Source organism: Lolium perenne, chromosome 3 (genome assembly GCF_019359855.2).
Source record: "Lolium perenne isolate Kyuss_39 chromosome 3, Kyuss_2.0, whole genome shotgun sequence".
In the NCBI taxonomy this organism is placed as follows: domain Eukaryota; kingdom Viridiplantae; phylum Streptophyta; class Magnoliopsida; order Poales; family Poaceae; genus Lolium; species Lolium perenne.
This window is the reverse complement of record NC_067246.2, coordinates 152,031,694-152,040,089: the sequence shown is the minus strand read 5'-3', so window position 1 is coordinate 152,040,089 and position 8,396 is coordinate 152,031,694. Positions and strand designations below refer to the sequence as shown.

Genomic DNA, 8,396 nt, shown 5'->3' with positions numbered 1-8,396 from the left:
TATAGGCCAGTAGTGGACAACACAGCTATGGTGCTATATGAAACTCCAACAGAGGTTGGAGCGGTCGGTGATGATGAAGGTGAGGAGGGGGAGCGTGATGCAAAGAAGAAGAAACCTACTCCCAAGAGTTCTGAAGATTCGGCAGTGGCAGCTCTGCAGCTCTGCCCAGAGCAATGAGTTGTCTAAGTTGGAACGGCAGGGGGCTTGGGAACCCCGTGACCGTTCGAGAGCTTTGGAATGTTCTGAAGCAAGAAGCGCCCAGTCTCCTGTTTATTATGGAGACGAAAATCTCAGCAAAAAGAATGGAGGATCTGCAACATACCTTGGGGTTTGCAGGTTGTTTCGCAGTCAACAGTGATGGCCTCAGTGGAGGTTTAGCTTTATTCTGGACAAAAGAACTGGTTGTGGAGGTAAAGAATTATAGTTCCGGCCATATTGATGCTATGGTGGGGAAAATGAGTAGTAATGATCTTTGGAGATTTACTGGTTTTTATGGAGCGCCAAAGGCGGTTGAGAGACATCATAGCTGGAGAGCTATGAGGAATCTGAATTCGATTGCTCACCCGGCCTGGCTTTGTGTTGGAGATTTTAATGAGACGTTGTATTCTTCGGAGCACTTCTCTCGTGCTGTAAGGCCGGAATGGCAGATGAGGGCATTTAGGGAGGTGGTGGAGGAATGTTTTTTCCATGACCTAGGATGGTCGGGTGTTGAATACACCTGGGACAACGGTCAGTTGGGTGATGCAAATGTTAAGGCTAGATTGGATAGAGCCTTCGGTGATGAGGCTTTTGTGAATAAATTTGCACACTATAGAGTTCGCCATATTGTCTCTACGGAATCAGATCACTGCTTTGTGCTAGTGCAGTTTGGAGACAGTATGGTTGAAGAACGAGTAAGAGGAGAAAAACAATTCAGATATGAAGATGTATGGCAGACGCATGCAGACTATGATCGAATAATCCTTGATACATGGAGAAAGGGATCAGGCATGCAGGGTCTAAGGGGAGTAATACAAGCACTCAAGACTGTTCAAGAGAAGCTTAGTATCTGGGGCTCAAAAGAATTTGGCTGCTTAGCGCGCAAAGTAAGGAAGCTTCGTGGAAGACTGAATAATCTGCGTTGTCGCTCTGTGGGCCGGGGACCAAATGACGAGGAAAGAGCAGTTGTACAGCAGCTCCGTGAGACTCTTCGTCAGGAGGAAATATGGATGCGTCAGCTATCCAGGGTACAGTGGTTACGAGATGGTGATCGTAATACTGCATATTTTCATTCACAAGCTGCCCAAAGAAAGCGCACAAATAAGATTAATAACCTTGAGCGTGAGGATGGTTCCAAATGCGTTTCCTGGGAGGAAAATTGCGAAGAAGTTCAGGGGTTTTATCAAGCCCTGTACACATCTCATGGATACCGTCAGATGGAGGAATTGATTGATCTGGTCCCTGTAAGGGTGACTGATGATATGAATGGGGTTTTGGACCAGGAGTATAATGCTGAGGATGTGAGGGCGGCGTTATTTCAAATGGCACCATCAAAAGCACCTGGCATTGATGGCTTTACGGCTGGGTTTTTCCAGAGACATTGGTCGGTTCTCAAGGATGATATTGTACCGGCGATTCTCGGTTTTCTTAATGGTGGGGAGCTACCTTCAGGTATGAATGATACGTCTATCACGTTAATTCCTAAGGTGCATCATCCACAACGAATTTCCCAGTATAGGCCTATTTCTCTGTGCTCTGTTCTGTACAAAGTTGCTGCAAAGTGTATTGCTAACCGTGCACGAGGTTTTCTGGGTGATATAATTGGGGAGGAGCAGAGTGCCTTTGTTCCGGGTCGTTTGATTAGTGATAATGTGTTGATTGCATATGAGAGTGTGCATGCTATGAAGAAACGGAAGAAAGGAAAGAACAATGTGTGTGCTGTCAAATTAGACATGATGAAATCTTATGATCGAGTAGAATGGCACTATCTATAGGCTATTATGCTCAAGCTCGGTTTTAGTTCAAATTTTGTGAGGTTGGTGATGAAATGTGTAACTTTGGTTCGGTTTACAGTACGGGTAAATGGGGAATTATTACCTTTCTTTGCACCTACCAGAGGACTTCGCCAAGGTGACCCCATGTCTCCGTATCTGTTTCTTTTGTGTGGTGAGGGTTTCACATCTCTCCTGAATTTCTTTAATGGTGCTACTGCCGATAGAGGAATAAGAGTGAGCGTTCGATCACCATGGGTGAACCACTTGTTGTTTGCAGATGATAGTCTTCTTTTCATGAAAGCAACAGTGGAGAGTGCTAACAGAATGAATGTGATATTGAGGATTTATGAAGACTGCTCGGGACAGAGGGTGAATAAAGAGAAGAGCTCAATTTATTTCAGTCCTAATACCCCTCTGGCAGCGCGGCAGTCTCTGAAACTGTTAATGGGCATTGCGGTGGAAGCTTTCTCTGAAAGATATCTGGGTCTTCCTACTGCTATTGGTCGTATATCGAGTGGTAAATTTGATCACCTTGGGGAACGCATTCGAAGCAAACTTAATGGTGGATCTGAGCGTATGATGTCCTGTGCGGGGCGGGAAGTCTTCCTGAAGGCAGTCATTCAGGCGATTCCTACATTCAGCATGGGTTGTTTCAAGTTGACCAAGGCTGTACTCAAGAAATTTATTTCTTATATGGGGCGCTACTGGTGGAGTAGCTCTATTGACAGGAGATCTATGCACTGGCTGTCATGGGATCAACTAGTTAAACCAAAATGTCAAGGAGGAATGGGCTTTCGAGATTTGGAATTTTTTAACCTGGCTCTTCTTGGCAAGCATGGATGGAGGTTCATTACTCAGCCTGAGTCTCTTTGTTGCAGAATTCTAAAAACTAAATATTTCCCAGACTCGGAGTTTATGCAAGCTACTGTTCCACGCTGCGCATTTGCTACCTGGCGAGCGATTGTGGCTGGACGGGAGGCGTTGTCGCTTGGTTTGATCAAGCGGATTGGGGATGGCTCGTCAGTCTCTATTTGGACTGATAAGTGGATCCCAGGTATTCGGCTGATGACACCGTCAGTTCAGATTGGTACCATGCCCCTCAGTAAAGTATCAGAGCTGATTGATGTGGGAAGCTGGATATGGAAGGAGGAGGTGATAAGAAATAACTTCATAGCCCCTGATGCGGATGCTATTCTAAACATTCCTTTGAGGCGAGAAGGGGGGGATGATTTTTGGGCTTGGAACTTAGAAAATTCTGGTATCTACACTGTTAAAACAGCGTATCGTGCTCTGGTGACGCGCAACGAGCATTTAGCTCTAGCGGAAGGGACGACTACGGGATCCTCGTTTTCTGAAAAACAGATGTGGGAACAGCTGTGGAAGTTGAAGGTGGTGCCAAAAGTGAGGGTCTTCTGGTGGCGAGTTCTTCGTGGTATTCTACCGGTGGAACAAACGCTGCAGTACCGTCATATAGCCACGCTTGCAAGATGCAAAATCTGCCTTAGCGCAGATGAAGATATGAGACATGCACTACTGTTGTGCACACATGCGATGAGGTTCTGGGCGTAGGCGCGAGTTGCACTCGATGTTAAAGTCCCCAACCTGCATCCTAGCACCTGGGCAAGGGATGTGTTGTGTGATCCGATTATTCCTACATGTGATAGGGGAAAGATCATTACAGTCATGTGGGCTATTTGGAACTCAAGAAATAACATCACTCATGATCGGGAAGGATGGGATCCTATTCAGTCCATGGTGAGGATGAAAAATGACCTAGCTTTGCTAGATATCCCAAGGCAACAAGCTCTCATGTTGCCAGGATTTGGTTGGCGACCACCAGATGAAAGATGCATCAAGATTAATACTGATGCTGGTCTAGCTTTCGAAGAAAGGAAGGGTGGAGCGGGAGGTGTTGTTAGGGACCTCACTGGCTTCATTGCGGCTTGGAGTAAACCGCTCCCAGGAATTACTGATCCAATGATTGCTGAGGCAATGGCGCTGAGGGAGGGTGTGATTTTTGCCAAGCTGCGTGGTTACTCGCGAGTGGTTGTTGAAGTGGATTGCTTAGAGATTGTCAATCTCTGGGACTCGCGCGCTGTTTCTCGTGCAGTCATTGCACCGATCTTACAAGATATCGCAGGGCTTTCTAGTTCGTTTTCTAGTTTTGTTGTTCAACATGTAATAAGATCATCCAACACAGTCGCTCACATATGTGCTAAATATGCTTGCACGTTGGAGTTGACGAGTGTTTGGATGGAACATCCTCCGAGCTTCCTTGTTGCTAGTTGAAAGGACACGGATGTCGCCTAGAGGGGGGGTGAATAGGCGGTTTAAAACTTTTACGAGATGGGCTTAACAAATGCGGAATAAAACTAGCGTTTACTTTGTCAAGCCCAAAGCCTATACACTATGGTTCACCTATGTGCACCAACAACTTATGCTAAGCAATACAAGCAACTTATGTGATAGCAAGATATATAACTTCAAGCACGATGGCTATCACAAAGTAAAGTGCATAAGTAAGGAGCTCGGGTATAGAGATAACCGAGGCACGCGGGAGACGACGATGTAGCCCGAAGTTCACACTCTTGCGAGTGCTACTCTCCGTTGGAGCGGTGTGGAGGACAAGTCACTCCAAAAGCACGAGGGTCACCGTATTCTCCTCGAGAATTCCCACCAAGAGGGATGTCCTCGAACCACTATGTAACCTTAGGGAGGTTACCGAACCCGCACAAAGCTTGGGGCTATCTCCACAACTTAATTGGAGGCTCCCAACAAATTGCCACAAAGGCCTTGCCCTTGAAGAATATCCACAATTTAATTGGAGTCCCCAAGAACACCACTAAGATGCCACAAAGGCCTTGCCCTTGAAGATTCTCCACAACTTAATTGGAGTCCCCAAGAACACCACAAAGATGCCACAAAGGCCTAGAATCCGTCTAGGGTTCCAAGAACCCAAGAGTAACAACTTTCTTGCTTTCACCTCCACGAATCACCGTGGAGAACTCAAACCGATGCACCAAATGCAATGGCAAGAACACCACAAAGATGCTCAAGTCCTTCTCTCTCAAATTCCAACAAAGCTACAAAAGCTGTTGGGGGAATAAGAGAGGAAGAACAAAGGAATTCACAAAGAACACCAAGATCAAGATCTAGAGAGTTCCACTCACAAAGAGATGGATTTGATTGGTAGAAATGTAGATCTAGATCTCCTCTCTCTTTTCCCTCAAGAATATGCAAGAATCATGGGAGGAATCAAGAACTAGGGCAAGCTTTGAAGTACAACAATGGAGGGGAGAGAGAGAAAGTGAACCAACCAGCCCAAGGAGGAAGAAGGGGGTCTTATATACCCCCTCCCAACGAAATATGACCGTTTGGGGGCTCCCAGGCCGGAAAATCCGCCCCCGGGCCAGATTATCCGGCCCCCGAAAATCGCCCCTGGACTGGGCCGGATATTTGGCCGGATATTTTCCCAGTTTTGGTCATTCGGGCCGGATTATCCGCCCCCCCAGAAAACTGCAGAAACAGCAAAACTAAAACGGGCATAACTTTAGCATCCGGACTCCGATTTTGATGATCTTGGGCTTGTTTTGAAGCTAGGAACAAGCTCTACAAGATCATGTAGGAAACCATCATAGTCCAACAAGGGAGGATAGAAACAAATGATGAAAGTTTTGACCTATCTAAAAAAGACATACCTGTAAAACCTCCAATCTCGAAAATGCAACAAGTTGCCCATGCAAAAACCATTCTCAATGAACTAGAGCTTGTCATGAGAATAAGCACAAGATCTAAAACATCACATGGATAAGATCCAAATAAAACCAAGAAAGATGATGAACCAAACTCAAAAACGCAACAAGTGATCTATGCGAAATTCGTTTTCGATGAACTAGAGTTTGTCATGAGAATAAGCACAAGCTCTAAGACATCACATGGATAAGGTCCAAATAACAACCAAGAAAGATGATGCAAGGATGCAAAGGTTTGAGCTCTCTCCGAACGATACGATCGAGTTACTCACTCGAGAGCCCTCTTGATAGTACGGCAACTAAACTAAAAACCGGTCTCCAACTACACTATGAGACCGGTGAGAAAGAAACCCTATCAAGAGCAAACCTTATACTTGCGCATTCCACTTGAGCTCGATGACGATGATCTTGACCTCAACAAGATGGAACGCCTTTCTTGCTTGTGCTTGCTTGACGAAGTCTTGTGGATTGCTCCCCCATAATCCACCATGGGAGAGCTTCTTCTTCGGCGCATCTTCACATAACCATGACCACCATGTGGATTGCTCCCCCATAATCCACCATGGGAGATCTTCTTCTTCGGCACATCTTCACATATCCATGATCACCATATGGATGGCAAGACTCAAGCAAAGGATCTCTTCGAGATGGCTCATCTTGAACTTGCACTTCATTTCTCCATGGCAAGCTTCAAGCTTATGAACTCTTCGAGTTGGCTCATCTTGAACTTGCACTTCATTTCTTCATTCTTCATCATTTTGATGTCTTGAAGTAACTTGAGGGCTCACTTCATCTTCATCTTCAAGACATACTTGACACTTGATATCCTTCATCAATTTCTTCTTATTGCAACCTAATACAAACATGTTGATGTCTTGAAGTAACTTGAGGGCTCACTTCATCTTCATCTTCAAGACATACTTGACACTTGATATCCTTCATCAAATTCTTCTTATTGCAACCTTGAAGCCAACATATGGTTCAAGAATTTCCTATGGACAACTCCTACAAATATAACTCAAATGCAAACATTAGTCCATAGGGATTGTCATTAATTACCAAAACCACACATGGGGGCTCAATGCACTTTCACCAGTCTTCAGGCTGGCAGCGGAGGAGCAGCTGCTTCAGTTTAATAAAGCCCTGAGTTTCCCCGCAAAAAAAAAATCCCGCCGAATTGGGCGTTCCTCACTTCTGCGGCAAAAGGGGGACGAAAGCACCGTGCATCGTTTTTAGTTCACTTTTCGATTGTTTCAAGCTACCGTACAATTTCATCACGAACTTGCGATCTGACACAACGATCATCAGGTGCTATATTTCCAGTTAACTACTTTTTAAAAATTTATTTTGCCAAATATTCTTCGGCTCGTACTATTATTTGCTCGCAGTTTTTTGCACCGTGATATAACTGCAGATTGAAACAAAGTTTTGGCTGCTCTGCTCGGTCGACCGTACCCGCCATGGCGCACTCGTCTTACTCGGGGGTTTGCCGGCCATGGACCCGACATCGCAGACCCGATATATTTGGGTGCTCGCCCGTCCTCTTCATCAACTATTTCCGGCCGCATAACTATTTCGACTACGCCCGCCACATGGACTTTCTTTGGTGGCGCAACTATTTCGACTGCGCCCGCAGCATGGACTATCTTTGGCGGCGAAGATATTTCAACAGCGCCCTCTTCATCAACTACTTCCGGTCAGACGCCGCGCAACTTCATCGACCGCGTCCACCACACGACCTGCTTTCACGTTGGCTCCGTCGCACCCGATAATAAAGCTAAGTGTTCCTCTTTCAAAAGTCAATTATTATTTACTTTCGCCATACCCAAATACTCGGGGGCTTTGCCATTACAATATTACAGCAAATACACTTAACACTGGGGGCTCTTCCATTACTTTGTTACCACAAATACACTCGATTACTTGGTGAAATCCTTTTGTTCGCCTCTGGATATATCTACTTCGGCTAAGTGGATTTATTTTCAGCTCAATGGAATTATTTTCTTCGGATCAATGGATTCATCTTCTTCGGCTTCGGCTTATCGGATTCTTTTTCATCGGATTCATGTTATAAGATTCATCTATATGAATATTACTGGCTTACTCTTATACAACATTACCCGAGGCGTTTCGGGTCACTGGATTTATCATCGAGGATTATTACTGGATTTATTTTCTTCGGCGGATTCATCTTCTATATTATTGGATTCTTCGGTTCAATGGATTAATCTTCTATGATTATTACTGGAACTATTTTCTTCGGATCAATGGATTCATCCTCTCTGATATCAGCGAATTCATCTTCTATGGTTATTACTGGATTCTTTGGGTCAATGGATTCATCCTCTATGATATCTACGGATTTATCTTCAATATATACTCTATATTTAATGGCATAATCTTCAATATGGATTCATCTCAAATACTTCATCTGGATTTCATCTTCATATATTATTGTCTATGGCTTCATCTTAAATGGCGTTACCTTATGTGACGTCGCAACTCCATCAACTTATTTCGACGTCACACCTAACGCTCGGGGCTCGACAACGATTTCGCCTTGGGTCACGACTGCGACACAACAATCATGACATCACCTCAGCAACGCTCGGGGGCTTGGCTATTTTTTCATCAACAATTTCGCGGCATCCACTTTTGCTATTTGGTGGTT

General features: G+C 44.9%; 1 pseudogene; it reads left to right on the top strand.

The window, feature by feature from the left end:
- The first annotated feature begins 536 nt into the window (after positions 1 to 536).
- On the top strand, positions 537 to 4,262 carry LOC127327131 (uncharacterized; annotated as a pseudogene).
- Positions 4,263 to 8,396: the final 4,134 nt, after the last annotated feature.